The following is an 18,786-nucleotide window of genomic DNA, read 5'->3' on the forward strand; positions in this document are numbered from 1 at the left end:
CAACACAAACACTCGCACACGTTTTAAGGTATCTGTTCTGGAGGAATGAATAGCAATGCCGTGCATAACAAAAGTCAGGTAGCTTTTCACAGGTGTGTATGGAAAGAAGATGCACAACAAACATGCAAATCATTCCTCTGTTTATTTTCGTTGGTCTTCAGTGGGGTTATTTTCAGGTCTGTAGGTTAGGGTTCATTCTGGGGTCAAGAGTTTGAAGGTGATGACAGCAGCTTTGGCTCTTTCAACTCCCAAGCAAAATGAATATCTTAAAGCAGAGTACTAATACTTCTTAAACTGATCTAAAGTGTTGATTCCCTGCCTCCTCCTGCATCCATTAGTTCCAGTTCATTTCAGTGCAATATGAAAATTAACCTCAAGACATTTGAAACTAAGCTAAGCAAACATTTGCAATTGATATTGATATACCTGTGTAGTTTGTGTAGAGTTTGAATACTGAAGTGATGCATTTGCAAGTTGTGAGTGTTTTAAAAACTTTCCCTCGATGCTGCATTCAAATCAATCTCAGAAATATGGAACGATATTTGATGTCATACAGCAAGCCGAGCTAACCCTACCGCTCCTCACGTTTCTCATAGGCCCACAAGTTACGGTTAAATTGTTGCCAAATTTGGCCGCTTTGAATATAGGAGGGGAAAAGGGCAGATAATAGGTTAACACCAGCAAAAAAGCATGGGCTCATGTCATCAAATGGATTGTTTTGATTTGAAAAATGCTTAACGATGCATCGTAAGATCGATAAAGCTTCTAAAATGTTGTGACTGTGAAGTTGTTGCGTCAGTAATTTGGAAATTTTACTTGAAAACTGAATAAAAATAACCAGAGTAGCTGATTGGATATGTTTGTCTACTTTTCAGGTGGCCAAGGGTCCAAATTAAAAGTCCATATTCAAAAAAAAGGCCTTATAATACCAAATCCAAAATACAGTTGACCTAAACTGAAACAAATAGGGTAGTTTGATCAGTTTTGATCCACTGATATCAGAAGAGGCCATCTGAAGTTATCTGATGGCAGCATCTATATTAAAAATGTTTTCCACCAAACTCTTGGTTCAAGTGGACTCTGGCAGAGTTTTATCAGCTACAGTACCTACAGTACTTTGCAGAACTTTAAGGCATGTTTGGGCCAAAAATTGAGGCTGAAGTAAGGGGAAGATGTGGCGAGTTAGCCTGCCTGAGGGGGCACCACCTGGCGGGAAGGACGACTAACACAACAACGGTTGTGCTCTGGACGTCCTTCCATTTTACCAGAGGAATGGGAAAATAATCTGTTAGAAAACTAAAGTCCAAACTTCAAGGGCGGAAGTAAGGGGTGGGTATGGCGGATAAGCAAAAATCCTGATTAGAAACATAATGTACAACAGTTCGGTTACACCATCCTAAAAGTTTTTTGGAGAATTTTTGAGCAAAAATTCAAAATTTGGGGGGGGGGGGATTTTATTTATTTATTTATTTATTTATTTAAAGATTAAAAGGGGGGGGGTAAATTACAAGAAAAAATACAAAAAAGTCTTGAGTTTAAATATTTTTGAATTTTGACATTAGAAACATAAATTTACAACAGTGTAAATTTAAAAAAAAGATATCAAACTGAAAACAGTTGTTAGTTTTTTTTGTACTTCATAATCTTAAAAAGTCTTGGTTTATGTTCATTTACAACTTTAAAAGAAAAAACAATTTATTCATTATGAATTAATAACTTTTTAAACTTTATTTTATTTTATTTTATTTTTTTTGCTTAAATTTTAATGGATCATCTTTATCTCCTTTTTTTAATGTGGCCCTTATACACAATCATAGCAATGGATAGTTTATACATTGATGTTTTTGTAAGAAGACTAACATATGAGCCTGTTGTGATGGGGTGTTCACAATGATAATTAAAATTGATGCCATTTTCCTGGTGGGTGGGCAAGATTAGATATGAGTAGGGGGGCCCATCAGTTTTCCTAGTGGGTACTGGGCGAGTTTAGCTTTTCTCAGATATGAGTGGGCGGGTCTACAAAAAAAAAAAAAAAAAAAAGCTTTGGGAACCACTGGCCTGGGGTACCGTCCCGGTGGAAATCTCCATAATCTCAGTTGTTGAGAAAGTTTGAGTTTTGAAGTGGATAATGTCGGGCTCAAATGTACAGTTCTTCTTATTTAAAGGTGCAAGTTGTACTATATGGGCTAGTAGCAATTAGCAGTCCCCTCCATGGATGCCACCATCTTGGATTTTTGCATTTTGCATGTTTTCTGGATGCCACAGAAGGGGCCAAATAATAGATCTACATTTTATTCGAATTCAACTGGTTGCCACTCTTACCACAAGAGATGTGAGCATCACAATCCAGAGCTGACTGTTAGATGTTGCTAATATTCCCAATTTTACAAACTGCACCTTTAAAGGTGCTTATATTAGCTTAATTTAAAGTACGTGTGGGCTTTGTTCAACAAAGCGTGCTTGCAAAGGTAGGTGTAAATTTCCTTCCTGGACTTTGTCCTCTTCTCTCTCTTCACCTCCCTCCTTCCAACACCGCCATCCTTTCGCCCGTCCGCCCTGAGGGAACATTACCGGCTAGGGACCCTCTCTCTCTCTCTGTCAAACTCAGAGGCGTGAAACTGGAACCGCGGCCGAATCAGCAAGTCTCTCGACGCACACAAGCGCAGAAGTCTTCTCCTTTAGCCAAATTTAGCATCATCACAGTTCCACCTTGGTTTGTCCCCCATCACATCCACCTCCACTCCTCCCTTGTTTCCTCCTCTTTTCCTTTCCTTCCTCTGTTTTCTTTGATTTTACCTCTTTTCTTCTCTCTGTCCTGCCCTGATGGCTTTTATTTCTTCCATGAATCGCCTTTTGTCAAATCACCTGCTTAAAAAGGCCTTGCAAGGTTAAATAATTTGCATTTTTTTCTTGTTAATCTTAGTCAACACTGTGTTCTTAGGTTTGACAGGTTGAATAAAGCTGCATCATTAGTCTATGTACACGGTCAGCATTTTAAACAGTCATTGTGGATTAGTGCTGCAGAAAGGTGAGAGTGATTTGTCGTGAGTTTTCACAGAGTGTTGTCTTCTTAAGTTGGCGTAAACAGACTTCAGTAATTACAGCAGCTTCATTAATTACCTCCTCCTCCTCTCCTCTTTAGCCACTTTCTTTCAACTCTTCTTTCTTGTTTACCTCTCCCTCTATCCTTCCCGTCCCTCGTCCCTGAAACTGTGTTGTCCTAATTGCAGCTCTGCCCACCAACTAATGAGGAAGTAAAAGAAAGGAGGCAAGAGGAAACAGGGAATAGTCTTCAAAAAAAAAAAAAAGAGAGAGAGAGGGAAAACAAAAAGAGGCACGGAGGGGTTTTTTTCTGCCAGGACACTCGGGGAAAGGTGTCAGCTTCTACCTTCTGCCAAGAGGAAGAGAAACGTTTCCTCTTTTTTATATTGAGAACAGATTGAGGAGTTGTTGGTTAAGGCTGCCAGTACAATGGGCATGGGACTCTTAACTTGTAAGTGCCGGTGTGTGCGTGCAAGGTTTGGGGATGTGGCCAAAATAAGATCATTTAAAGTACAGTATGTTAATCCCTACGACTACTATGTCTGAAACCTTAAGACACCAGGGGATTGTGAAGTTAACTTTATATTATATTGTTTTAACATGCTCTTATATTTTGTTACACATATTTTAGACTTTTAAAATGCACAAGAAACATCTTTTTTTTCTATGGATAGACAATGTCGATTGCATATGTACATAGTCAGATATAGTACATGGTGGTATCCATGTAATTGGTTTCACAAATCTGCCAAGAAGAAGAAAGAAGAAGAAGCAACCACTTGCATCATCAACCTGGTGATATTAATTCATGCTCAAAGCCGACAATGGAGAACATCCTGTTAATATGGATGTTCCGTTTATCATTTTTGAGACTCATTCCTCTCTGTCCCTGCTTTCTTCTCCTCCAACATCCTCTTGCTTTCTACTGCTTTCTTCTTCTCCATCACCTATATCTTGTTCGTTGTCCCTGCTGGCCTCACTTCTGCCATCTTCATCTTGCTCTCTATCCCAGCTTTCGTCTTTTCTATCTTCATCTTGTTCTCTATCCCTACTTCTTGTCTTTCTTCATCTTGCTCTCTATCCCTGCTTTTGTCTTTTCTATCTTAATCTTGCTCTTTGTCCCTACTTTCATCTTCATTTTCATCTTCATCTTGCTCTCTATCCCTACTTTCTTCTTTTCTGTCTTCATCTTGCTCTCTTTTCCTTCTTTCTTCTTTTCAATGTTCATCTTGCTCTCTATCCCTACTTTCATCTTCTTTTCGATCTTCATCTTGCTTTCTATCCCTACTTTCTCCTTTTCTATCTTCATCTTGCTCTCCATCCCTTTTCTTGTTTTGCATCTTAATCTTGTTCTCTATCCCTGCTTTCATCTTTTTTATCTTCATCATGCTCTCTATCCCTACTTTATTCTTTTCCATCTTAATCTAGCGCTCTATCCCTACTCTCTTCTTTTTTTTATCTTCATCTTGCTCTTCATCCCTACTTTCTTCTTTTTTATCTTCATCTTGTTCTCTATCACTGCTTTTCCTCTTCCTACATCTTCATCTTGCTCTCCATTCTACTTTCTTCTTTTCCATCTTCATCTTGCTCTCTATCCTTTCTTCTTTTTATCTTCATCTTGCACTCCATCCCTGCTTTCTTCTTTTTTATCTCCATCTTGCTCTCCACCCTTACTTTCTTCTTTTCCATCTTCATCTTGCCCTCTATCCCTTCTTTCTTCTCCTCCATCATCCTCATCTTGCTCTCTGTTCCTAATTTCTCCTTCATCATCTTCCTCTTGCTCTCTGTCCCTGCTTTCTTCTCCTCCATCATTGGGGAAAGTTGGTTGATTTGTGCCATTCTGGCAGTTTTGCTGCAATTGCTGATAATAAAAACAATAAATGACTATGTGCATTGTGGCTGATAAGCCTGTTGCTGTTGGTGGTCCCTACAGTCAACAATCTCTACTGATTATTAGGCCATCATCAACAAAGGCATCAAAAAAATTCCCTCTCCTGCCCCTAAACTGAAACTCAGTCAGATGTCCTCAACATTTGTGCCATTTGCAAAGGTTTTAGAGGAGCATTATTATATTATTTAATGCTTTTTTGTGCACTTGCAAAGTCAAGCTATCACTAAGAGCTAATGTAAAAAGTACTTTTTCACTTCTTTAGCCATTAACCAGAGTTGGATCTCATATTTTTGGATGCAAGCACTTTTTCACTTGCAGCTTCTTAAATGGCTTGCAATGAAAATTCAGCATGTATTTTACCTGCAATCACTGCAGATTAAGAGGATTTAGATACTTCTATAAAGGCTAAAAATGTCTTAAGTTTATTGTCCTTTGGCATTAACTGTATTGAGACCCAATGCTATGGTTGCTTGAAGCGTTTAAGCAACATTTATCACCAACACTCTGCAGAAGACCAATTTAAAAGCAGAGGCGTAGAAAGGGATGGAGTTGTCATATTTTGGTATGTGCGTCTGCGTGTTTGTGTGTCGGCTGAAGAGGGACAATGAGACGTTTTAGCGAAGCCTTCTAGAGGACGTTCTCATCTTTCCAGTTCAAGGATCCTCGCTGCCTCTGTCAGCACCAAACCACGGCACAGCTGCGCCTCACACACATATGTTCACAGCCACATAGACACAGATCCTCGTTTGTGTGGGCCTGAAAGAGCAGCGCTAGTTTCTCTCTCTTGAAGGGTGGGTGTGGCCGCTACCAAAATGTGCCCTTTGACTCAGACTCGCATACACACACCTGGAGGCCATGGAGTGGTCACACACTCACATTTCAGAGCTATCTGGTTTCATAAGCTGTGCACTTTGTGAAAAGGCTCGACTTCTCATGTCTTTCTCCGCCGTTTCAGACTCTTTGTCAGGCTTTGTGTCTCCTTATTCATCGCTTCACTCATCTTTTTCCGCTTCCTCTTCATCTTCAGACGGGGCTGAGGAAAAAAAGAGTCGAGCTTGACTCTCAGGAATCGATCTCAGGGAGGGATTACTACAAGATCATGCCTTTTCATAGAAATATCTGCAGATTTAAGAGGATTTTTTTTAGTTTTAGTGATTCACATGGAACAAAATGCCACTATTCATCCAGCAGAATGAGTTTTTTCTTCCTGTCTCGTCCGTCTTCCTGTCCTCACCTTCTTCTATTTGTAACCTACCCAGAAGGCATGCACACACATCTCAAAGACTACACCTGTCCTGCTTTCTTTTCCTCTCACCCCTCTTTCTCCAACTTTTTAGACCTCTAGGCATCTCAAAAAACAGCATTTATGTGATTATTATTGAAGATTTTCAATATTACAGAGCCTTTATTGCCTTTAATTCGACCATTTTACTGCAAAATGTTACATACTTCCCATCTGAAAGCAACAGAAGCTGAATTTTTGACTATCCTGGGCCACCACAACCTCTTTTTTCTGCAATAATAACAACTCAAATGTCCTTAAGGAAACCAGATTCACATTGAGCAAATGTATTAAACCAAAATTATTCATTAAAAACATCATCGAACAACTTGAATGCAACAAAATCTCATTATATGCATCTGATTGTCTTTGCCAAATACATTTCTGAGCAGCTGAGGGTGAGTGGAAGCTAAAGAGTTCGACACTTGAGACTGTGATTTGCATCCTGCTACATAATGTTAGCTGTAGGCTACTTAAACTCCTGGTTAAGATTAAGAAAAGATCAAGTTCTGCCCAAATATATGAGTCAAAGCATCACATCTTTTACTTAAAGTCAGCTTTAGATTCTTTAATATAGAATCAAAATGTTGATCTTTCACTAACCTTTACCGAGAGTTAGAATTGCATAAAAAAGGCATGAAAGTTATGCACATTGTAGCTTGAAGGAGTGCTTTAAAGCGGTGTAAAATAAAGATGAAGCTTTGGGAGTTCATGCTTAGCAGAATCATACAGTGCAAGTTAGAGCTGGCACAATACTAGAATTTGAATTTTCATATTTTTTAAGCAAAAATCAAGTGATATTGATACTGGTTTAAACAACACAGGACCAAAAAAAAAGGCAAACGGCTAAAACTTGCTAATTTAGCCATTTTCAATGTCCAACCACCACATTAGAAGAATCACTGAACATATGCGAAATTAGAAACAATTAGAGGGTAAAAATTTAACATAACTCTCCATTTCCTGTGATTCTTAATAAGGACTTTTAATTGGCGTGTTTGCGCAAGATGCAGTCCACAAGTCAGTACGTTGACGCTAACGTTTTTGGATGCATTTTAATGAGATGCTAAAAAGGAATTTTATCAGACACATTTCTGGCTTGTGAATTAACAGTTGTTAGTGTAGAGGCTGTGAATGAGGGCAGAGCAAAGACATGAAGAGGACAGGAGAAAGTGCAAGGTATTAAACAATAGTGCAATTTCCTGCATGTTTGTGCGAAGGTGTCGACACGTTTTGACATTTTTTAGAGCAGTGGTTCTTGAGTGGTCTAGTGTCAGAGCCAGGGATTGGAAATCAACCTTTTTTGCCAACCTGCCACTGTGGCTGGTGAATATGGTATGGTATGATATAATAATCAAGGCCTATAGTAGTCAATGTTAAAAGCTATTCAATAAAGTGAAATGTTTCTATAGCATTTCCCTGCATAATGAAAGTCAGACTTGCGAAAATTAAATATTTCAGTCACAATTCCTGCAACCTCACATTGGAATTCAGGCCTTGTTTAACTATCTTGGATGTACGATGAGCGAAACGTTGCTTGAAAGACGCCTGTAGTAGATACACCAGCTGCAGCACTGCTCGTATGTTGTCGGTTTTGATCTAAAAGTCAGTAGGAACAAGCAGAAAACCAGGACTCAAATTATGCCGTTTACCATGGCAAAACCATCTGAATAAAACATCACAACCCAAATTTTTCCACCACTCAAATATGATCATGTTAATGTTGCAGTTTGGACTTTAAGTGGAACAAAACATGGACCCAGGCCCACATTCACAACCAAATGAAAATAGTATGTGGCGAATACATTTATGAACTCCCTTTAGCATCTCAGTAAAATGCACATGCCAACTTAGTGTCTGTTCTAGACAGAGAGCAGAGGAGAGAAACAGCGATGTTTTAGGGTCTTTAAAAGATTTTCTTGTTGTTCTAGACTGCAAACCTAAGGGATTTTTTCTTGGCTGTTGAGACCAATCAGGGCCAGCCAAATATCAACAATGGACAACACAGTGATGTTTGACCTACGTAGAAAACGTAACTGCAGAGAATACGTAGCTGTGTGGCTTCCTGTGTAGCTATGCTAGCTGCATAGTTAATATTACTATGGAAGCAAATGTAGATAAGTAAGCTCACCAACATGAGCTTTAGCAAATGTAGCAAAACTATGGTTTACATAGCTAACATCAACTTTGTTAGTAGGACATAAATGAGCTTCAAGAACAATAGCTATATACCTACATCCTCTGTGTAGCTTATGTAGCTAACAGAGCTACATAAGCTACATAGATATCATTAGCTTTGTAAGTGTAGACATCCATTAGTTAGGTTAAGCTTTAGATGCATTAGCTAAGTAGCTCAGCGAGCTGCACAAGGCACATATATGACATAGCTTATGTACCTATATAGCTTAAATAGCTGATGTTAGCTTCATTACTTTAGATATCCATGAGCTTCATAAGGTTAAGCTTAAGCTATGCTAGCTATGTTACCTGCTTAAGCTACATAGCTTATGTAGCTTATATAGCTAATGTTAGCATTGTTATTTTTTTAAATCCATAAGCTTTGTGAGGTTTAGCTTAAGCTACATTAGCTATGTTACCTGCTTAAGCTACAGAGATAACATAGCTTATGTAGATACATGGCTTATATGGCTAATGTCAGCTTAGTTAGTTTTGATATACATGAGCTTTATGAGGTTTAGCTTGAGCAACATTAGCTATGTTACCTGCTTATGCTACATACATAGCATAGCCTATGTAGATACATGGCTTATATAGCTAATGTCAGCCTTGTTTGTTTTGTAATCTTTGTATGGTTTAGCATAAGCTACGTTAGCTATGTCACCTGCTTAAGCTATGTAGCTTACATAGCTAATGTTAGCATTGTTATTTATTAAAATCCATGAGCTTTGTGTGGTTTTGCTTAAGCTACGTTAGCTATGTTACTGCTTAAGCTTCATAGATAACATAGCTTATGTAGCTACCCCAAGCCTGTTTTTGCCATAGCAAAAATAGGCTTGGGGTTCCAAGGGCTAATAAGTGGCACTGTTGAACTTTATAATTGGGATGTTTTGTTCTTGGTACAACGTCTAGGAAGTATTCAATGAGTAATAAAGTATCTTAAATTTGGGGAAAAAAATAAAAAGCAAGCCTAAAAGAGAATTAATAATTAAAACAATGAAAACTTCTACCTGAACTTGAATATTAGTGACTATACACACCCCCACATCCATAATTTATGTGCACACACTCTTTGTGGATGTCATTAAGCGAGTATGAGCACTAAGTAAGTCCTCCTTCTCTGTGTCTGCCTGACAGAGAGCGGTGAGCTGCAGACAATGCCACCTGCCAGTTTCTGTCACTATAATTATAGCTATCTGCTCGCAGTGTGAGTGTGTGCGAGTGAAGTGTGTGTCTTGGTATGCCAGCGTTGAAGAAGAAGGCATCATCTTTGTCACTGAGCCTGATTGGAGTCACGAGGAGGAGGCAGCGCTGTACGTGTGTGCATATGCTCTTCCTGTGTCTGTGAGTGCAGTGATTCCCTTCCCCTGCCCCAGCTGTCTCCTTAGCTTTAACAATAGGCCTGCTAACAAAGACGTGGCCTTCAGCCTCCGTCATGTGATACGAGTGGTCTGCAGCCTCGCAGTCAGATGACCCGCGCTATTGTCCTCTATGGGTGACACACACTTGCACACACACGAAGGAGAGCGCGCACACACACAGCGGGCCGAGGAAGCGCAGCACGTGTATAAAAGCACAGACAACGGCGAAAGACTCGCATAAAGACGACACCAACGCTCTCTCATGAGATAGTGAGAACAGACGCGCACTCCGTAGACGCAATCTCAGGACGCAGACCCTTCCTCTGGGTCACATGCAGTGTGAACAAAGACAAACTTTATTGTCATTGTCCCGGTGACAGTGAGATCAGTGACTGATCGACAAAAGAGCAGCAGAGAAAGGAAACATATTGCTCATGTCCTGGAGGAACCCCCCCTCCGATTCTTCTGCACCTTTAAGTTAGCAAAGAAACTCAAGGATGATTGATGTGGGTGCAAAAACAGCTGATTTTTTTCCTGCAGAATTCAACTACTTTCCAGTGTGATCACCTTTTGGCAGCCCTTCCATCTAGGTCAGGGGTCATCAACTACATTTGTACAAGGGCCAGGTTTTCCTTGATGGATACTTTGTGGGCGGGACTTCAAATAAACTTAAATTAAGAGGCATTTTGGTCTCATTAACATTTTTCATATTTTATTGTATTTCAAATGTATGCCGCTTTAAGCCTCTAAATGTAAGATCAGTCCTTATACCGCAGTCAGCCACAAGGGGGCAATTGAGATATTTTTGCCGAATTCATCTGGGCTGTTATGTTCTCCATTACTGAGTTCAGTGCTAATATGGTGTGCTGATTGGAGAAAAACCTGTGCAAGAAAAAGGCCTTGAAGTCGCAGGTAAACGCTTACTTCTTTGCAATTTTTTTGCAGCAGAGATGTTCTGCTCTACCCATAATGCAAACATCAAGTGTCGTTAATAGTTTGCAAAAAGTCATGCTTTCTTTATTTGTCTTATTTTCTCATTAGAAGTGAGTGACATAAAAAAATGATCACTACAGTCAATACAAAAATTCATATCACATTTGCAATAAGAGTCAAAATTAGGAATGAGTATCAAAATCCAGTACCAAAACATCGGATACCTACCGGGCCAAAATGCAACACAGATTTCGTTTTCATTTCGTTTATGGGGGCTCGTTTTATTTGAGAAGAGTGTGAATGTCTTTTAATCTGACGTGATGCAGTCACACTGTCAAAAAGCGACGAGGAAGTGGGAAAAAATGGATGAAAAGTGACCTAAGTGGCCAAAAAGCAGCAAAAAGGTGGGAAAATTTATGAAAAGTGACTTAAATGGACAAAAAGCAGCAAAAACATGGGAAAAAATTAATGACAGGTGATCTAAATGGGCAAAAGCAGCACAAACATCGGAAAAATGTGGAAAAAAGTGGCATTTTATGGCAAAAAAACAGCTTAAACAAGCTAAAAGTGTCAAAAGCTGATGAAAAGGGCTAAACAAGATAAAGTGGCAAAAAGAAGTGGCAAAAGTGGGTGAGAAATATCAAAACTCTGAGTTACAGGAGGCAAAAATGGTCAAACAGCATTAAAAAAACGTGGCTAAAAATAATTGAAAAGTGATTCAAATGGGCAACAATGGAAAAATAAGTGGTATTTAATAGCTAAAAGCAGCTTGACTGGGCAAAAAGTGGTAAAGACTGGAGATAATAAAATAGGGGAAAAGGTACAAAGAGAAGTGGCAAAATGGGTGAGAAATTACAAAAATATGAGTTACAGGTGACAAAAAAGGTCAAAAAGCAGCAAAAAGTTGGGGAAAATGGGCAAAAAGCAGCAAAGAGTGGCAAAAATTGGCAACAATGGAAAAAAGTGGCATTTAATGGCAAAAAGCAGCTGAACTGGGCAAAAAGTGGCGAAAACTGGTGAAAAATGCAAAAACAGGATAAAATTGCAAAAACTGGTGAAAAGTTGCAGAAAGAAATGGCAAAATGGGTGTAAAATGATGAAATTACCAGTTACAGGTGACAAAAATGGTCAAGAAGTGGCAAGAAACAAATGAAGAGTGACTAAAATGGTCAAAAAAAGCAGCAAAAAAATGTTGGGAACATGGGCTGAAAGTGGCAAAGAATGGCAAAAATGAGAAACAATGAAAAATAAGTGGCATTTATGGCAAAAAGCAGCTTAACTGGGCAAAAACTGGTGAAAAGTGGCAACAAAAAAGGAATAAAAATGGAAAATAGCTAATAAGGGCAATGGAAACACACAAAAAAGTTGACAATTAAGTTTGACAGTTAAAGCGCACTGTAAGTGTGGGATACAAACTGTGATGTGACCTGCAATGGATCATTTCTGAAGTCAAAGTTTTTCTGGGGAATATCTCAAATTCAGATATAAAGGGGCCACAAATCATCAGAAAAGATTAAAGAGTTACTAACAAAGAGTCATGTTCATTTTTTAAGGTTTTGGTCAAAAAGTCTTAACATTGAAGAACATTCTCTTAAAACTAACACTTATATGAACAAACTGATGAAAACTCTTATTTCTTTTTTAACTTCACATTAAATTGAAAATGCATTTCACTGGAGTTTTAATCATTAAAGAGGTACTTTAGTTATTCATAGTCTTGTCTTTCTCATGCTGACAAACATTTTAATCATATCTTTCGTTAAGGAAATTAACTCTGCATACGTCTTCATTTAAAATGTGGCTATAGTGTATTTACATGCATGCATATTCTTGATATGATGCCTCATTTGCACTAATTGTATAAATTCAGTAAAAAAAAAAAATATCAAAATAAGTTTAAATGTATTGCTACAGCAAATTTTAAAGCAGCACTAACCAATGAGCTGTGCAACTACTACAGGTTGTAAAATGGAGATAAAATCACATTGAAAGCCTCCACATTCACAAGGACACACCAGTGATTCAATAAAATATGAATAAAACTAGTAAGAGATAAAACTACTAACTGTGTAACAGGGAAACTGCTGGACAGTAAATGCCATCATATGTTGGGTTATAGTAAGAAGTAACATAAAAAAAAGCCGTTAAATATGGGGGAAAAAAAAGTCCACTGTGCTGCTATCTCTTATAATTTTCCAAGGATTTGTGTGCCAACCACAGCTGTAGATTTTAAGTTAAATCAAGTTAAATTCGCATTAATTATGCGGATATTGTGTGCCATCAAAATTCAAAACAAGATGCCGTTGTCTTCTGTGTATTTCTGAAGAATCTGGTTGTGAAGTTTTTCTAATGCTGGAAAAATGATGCAGCTTTTGAATGCTTTCTTTTCAAAGCTGTCCTTTCATGCTTTTATAATTAAATATCCAAGGTTGGTTGGAGTGCAAGGCCTCTCGTCAGTCTCTTGTTTATCCGTCCTGTTTTTTTATGCTTCTATTAAAATAACCAAGACTTTGGCGCTTTGTTTCTGAGCCTTAAGCTCTCATTTTTCCCCTCACTTGTTAAAGATTCTTGAAAAGCTACACTGCAAACATGACAATATGCTCGGTCACGTTAAAATGATCCGTAGGAAAACAGCTACAGTGGGTGTGTGCGTGGCAGCAGGAGAGGAAACAGGAGCCGAGGAGCTCACAGATGGAAAGAGGAGGACACATATGCATGCAGGCGGGGGAGTGTGCGCATGTTTGGGAGTTTGCAACCAAAACAACCATTTTTTGGACACAAATTGAGGAGTGTCGTCTTAATGTATGAATCAGTGACATGGGGGAGCATGCTCAAATAAGACTAGACAAATGATGCATGATTTAGTAGTGTAGAGTTCCTATTAAAAGAGAAAGGATTAGAAATACAAGGAAACACTTTCTAATCTGGATGTGTGTGTTTGCACTTTCCTGCCAGGGTGTGTATGACTGAAGCCAGGGCTGATAGCGAGAGAGGGAGAGTGACGGAGGCGAGGAGGAAAAAGGAAGCAGATGCTTGTGTGTTGGCAACAAAATGACACGTCCACTCAGACTCGTACATGCACGCTCGCAAAAAAACACACGGGCACGGATCATTTACCCATAAGGAGCAGCTTGTTTAAGAGGTCTGAGTGATAGAAAAACACACATCTGACCATGAGAGGAGTGGATCTCAAGGCTAAGGAGTGAATGAACTGCTACAAAGAGGAAGCTTTTATGATACTCAGAAGGAGACAAACTCGCAGCAAGGCAGGAAAATAAAGTGATAAAAACAATCCATCCCTTTTTTTAATACTTAGATTTTGTGTTTATTTTTTAACAACAACGATAAAACAGTTAAAATACTGCCACACATCTGAAAGTGTTCAATTACAGGTTACAATTAGGACTGAGATTAATCGCATTAATTGTGATTAATGAAGTTTAACAGTGCGCTATTTTTTTAAAACCAAGATTAATCACGATTCAGTGTCTATTTCAACACACTTTGGTTAAGCCAAGGCAAGATTACAATTTTAATCGGAAAATTTTAATATCACATTTTGAAATTCAGCCATTTTGCATTCAGAACTGTTTTTATGTCATTTTAGATTTTCGAAGATTTTAACATGAACTTAACCAAGGAAAAAGAAATTTGAAATGGATTGCAAAGGAAGATAGATCTTTGATGACTAAAACTGACTAAAAGTAAGTTTAGTTTTTGTCAAGATGACTAAAACGAGACTAAAATGTTCATCAGTTTTTGTCATTGTCAACACATCTGTAGCTATTCTGCCTCTTAGCTGTAGAAAGCAGGGACCCCAGGTTAGGCTTAGGACACTCTACCATGCATCACTAGATTTAAGCAAGAGAATAAAAGCCTAGACTAAAAGTAAAGACTAAAATTTGAGGACATTTTATGGACTAAAACTAGACTAAAATGTTTTTGAGTTTTCGTTGACTAAAACTATGAAACAACTAAAATGTGTCTAAAACTAAAGACTTTTAACCCTCTGGAATCTATGAATGCGCCACATCACATGACCAATTTAAGTAAGAAGTGTGGATTTCAAACTATACACCAGTTTTTGAATCGCGTTGATAGGCCGAGTAAACCTGACTTACGATAAATAATTTACGCCATGCAATGTTGTATTTAACTTAGTTGTTTGCTAAATTTGTAAACAAGTTTTTGAGATTTACTATTTATATTTGCATGCAACCCAATCCTGGATAAACGGAAGAAAATGTATGGATGGTTCACTAAACATATTTGTGGTTTTCAGATTGAAAAATCAACCTATTTTCTACTCACTTTCTTTTCTTTTTTTCATTTCTTTTTACTCTTATCTTAATTGATAATTAGAACCTCTGTGTTGGTTGGTTTTTCAAAAAAAAAAAAAGAAAGAAAGAAAAAATACTCAAAAAAATTTTTTTTTGGTCAATTTTGGTACAAAGTGTTAATACAGTGTGTCAAAAATGAAAAAAATAACTCTAAAATCACACGTGAAGTTGTGCTGTAAAAATGATACTAAACAAGGCAAGGCAAGCAGTTTAAAAGGTGAAATATAAGTTTAAAATCAAAAGTAGTCAACAAAATATATATTATACCTTTGACCCTAGACTAAATTGTAAGGACTTTTTTGTTGACTAAAACTGAACTCCACTTTTGTCGACTAAAGCAGGACGAAGATCTTTGCGAATGAAAATGACTAAAATGTGATTAAAACTAAACATTTAAGTCTAAAGACTATGATTAAGCTTACAAAATAGCTGGTAAAATTAACACTGCTCTCATTACGTTACAAGTTCGTTTTTCTGTGGTTAGGTTCATGTTATTTGATTTTATGTCATTTTAATGGATTTCTATTGTCACGTGTTTTTTTTTTTTTTTCTTTTTTTTTTTCTTTTTTTTGTAAAGACACACCTGTGGGGTGTTGTAAATGGCTACAAAAATAAATATTATACACACTGACTTTTTAAAGATTAAATACATTTACATTTATGTTATAATATTCAATCTACCTATAAAAAGCAGGTCTGCATCCAAACAGGAAGTCAGCAAGCCTTAGTTTAAGACAGTAGAAAAACCCAAAACAACAACAAAAAAACAGTTTTGAATGCCAAATTGTTGAAATTTAAAATGTGATTAAAACGGATGCAATTAATTGCAATTAACTACAGAGTTTTGGAGATTATTTGAAATTTTTTTACAACTTTAATTACAATCTGAGATCTACTTTTGCACTGGGATTTTTCAGCTTAACATCATCATTTTAATGGAAATAAAAGCAGACGCTAGAAAAAGGTAAATGACATTTTAATGGGGTGACAATGTCTAAGGCTGATTTCGAAGCATGTTACTTAATCTGTCAAATACAGTTTGCATATAGCCTGTCTTGTAATCACAACACAGTCTATTGTGGGAGTTACCTTTAACAGGTGACAGCATATTTTCAGAATTCAGGCGTCATAAAACTTCCTTGTGTTTTGTTTTTTCCACTTTCTTTAAAGAGAAACTGTCTAATTCCTAATTCTGTCACCTTCCGCCCATCTTGGTTGTTATATTTGAAAGGAATCAATCTCTAAGCAGCCCAGGTGAGCGCAGCCTCCTCAAAAACACTTTACAACATGCTAAACAAACGCACACATTTGCACACAAACTTGAGTAAACATCGTCAGCGTCTCGGCGCTAATGGAGGGAGGCAGACAGACTTAAAGTAAAACAGAAGGAACACACAAACGTGCACGTCTCTGCTCTGTTTGCACACCTCCAGACTCAAACATCTGCTGTTTGCACAGTGATTTCTTAAGAGCCCGGTGTGTGTGTTTTTCTGCGTAAGACGGTGCGAGAGCGGAGAGAAAACAGGTGGGAGAAGGAACAGAGAGGTGAGCCGGTAGAGTCACCTGAGGACACAAACACAGAGGCCTGATGTCTTCATTAGTCTCATGGTGGCAGGGAGAGGGAGGGGATGGGTTCAGTCTGGTGGAGACAGAGAGGAGATGATGGGAGAGGAGAGGCACTGATATTTAAATTTAAAGGAAAGAAAATGATCCCTGTGTGAGAGAAAGCTGCTCCATCATGGGTAAAGATGACTGTCTGCACTGATGTTTCACATCTACTGTGTATAACAGAGTGTTAAAGAAGACAGGTAGTCCATGAAGAAAGTAACCCACTTTTTAAAGTCTCTCCTTTATTCTAAAAATAATTTTAGTGCAACACCCTTTTGTGCTCGTGGTCAGTGCTGTAAAAAAACGACTAAATTAGCAAATAGGACGTCACTGTTGCTAAGTGCTCACCATCGTGCTGTTTGTGCACTTCAGGTGTTCTGCTGATGGTCCTGCTCCTTTTGTGTTTTCACTCATGCTAACGTCATGCTCCCTCCATGCACACTAAACAAGCAGAGGCTGTTGTTATGAGAAGATAAAACTACGCCAAGTATCACAGCGATTACTGTTCAAATACTGGAGACTGGAAAAGTTATGGATGGAGTTAGGATAGAATATATGTTTATGTTTATTACAAAATAGTGGACATTTTTTCCTGAATCTTGCAGGAAAGTACAGTTTAGTGGAATAAGTTTGGCTGTTTTTGTGCTGTATATACAAAATTATGGAAGCCCATCTGGTATATCTAAGTGCTGAATCAAAAAGACTTTTTCTACAGGGGCAGGAAAAGTGACCTGATCTGATTTCATGGTCAAAATGAAGGAAAATGTTGACAAATTCACACATGTTGTCTGGAAAGTCCATTGAAGTTTAGTCATTTGGTTGAAATGTTGACACTTGGTATTTTGGAGAATTCACTTGCATATTTTTAAGTATTTTTAAAGAAAGTTAGGGGATATGTTTATATATTTTTTTGGACGTTTTGGTGAAATCTGGTTTGAATGTGTGTATTTCCATGGGGATCTGGGAAATTTGTTTGGATGTTTGGGGACATTTTGAAGCTTTGGGGCATTTTCATGGAAATTTGGAAAATGAATTAGTAACATCTGGAAATTTCATTTGGAATCTGGAATTAAAGGGGACATATTTCATCCCCTTAAGACAAGTTTAATTGGTCTCAGAGGTTCGCAAAACAAACCTGTGAAGTTTGCTGCTGAAGAAACACTCCAGTATTGGATTTTTGTATGTCTAAAGACTCCTCTGTTTCAGCCCTGCTCAGAACAAGCTGTTTCTGTGTCTGTGGCTTTAAATGTTACTGAGCTGTCTGACTCCGCCCCCTCAGGAAATGGATGTGGCTCTCCTGATCCTCCTTAGCTGCCACCTCAGAGGAGGATCAGGAGAGGAGGGTGGGACTTTTTCGAAGTAGGGAGGGCTAACCGAACTGGGGGCGGGGCTAACTCCCCACGTGACATCATGAGTCGAAAATCTGAGAATGGCTTGTTTCAGCACACATTTTCTGAAAGGTGGAGAAATAGAAAGGGGTAGGGAATGGAATTTTCTGGTACTTGAGGGGATTGTGTACAGGCCAGGGGCACATATTTATGTTAGAAAACCTGAAAAGGTGATTTTTGCATAATATGTACCCTTTGAAATTTGAAAGAATTTTTATTGGCATTTCAGGAATTTTTTTTGGATGTTTGGGAATTGGAGTTTTTATGAATCTATCTGCACATTTTTGGGAATAAGCTTAGAATTTTTTTTTAGGGTAATTTACTTAAATCACTCATACTATGTTTGTTTTAGCTTGGTGTGGTGTTATTATTCCTGTAGAAGCTCGCAGACCCACACAGCTGATCAGAGGATCAGTGCACAGAGGTGGAAGGAGACAAGATGCTGAATGCTGCATCGGCGAGATTTTTGGGGAGAAATGAAGTGCTTTGTATGTTTGCGACACAGCGTACAGGCAAGCCAACATATTTTCTCGGCCCATTTTTACGTAACACTCGTTAAACTACGCGGATAAAATGTTCCCATCTACAGGCATCATGTGCCGGATCTCTCTGAGCTCATAATAACCACAGGATCAACTTCACGGAAATCCCTGGAGGCTAATGCCACTACTATAGCAAAGTACCTCATACGACCCAACTTAAAAAAATCCCGAAATATCCCTTTAGAGCATAGTTGAACACAGCCATGCACATTCAAGACTAC

The 18,786-nt window shown here is 38.2% G+C and overlaps 1 protein-coding gene across 1 annotated transcript in view; it reads left to right on the forward strand.

Moving 5' to 3' along the window:
* prox1a (prospero homeobox 1a) overlaps window positions 1–18,786 on the forward strand; it is a 60,198-nt gene that overhangs the window by 31,943 nt on the left and 9,469 nt on the right. The window lies entirely within an intron of this gene.

Source organism: Cheilinus undulatus, linkage group 24, assembly GCF_018320785.1.
Source record: "Cheilinus undulatus linkage group 24, ASM1832078v1, whole genome shotgun sequence".
NCBI classification, from domain to species: Eukaryota; Metazoa; Chordata; class Actinopteri; order Labriformes; family Labridae; genus Cheilinus; species Cheilinus undulatus.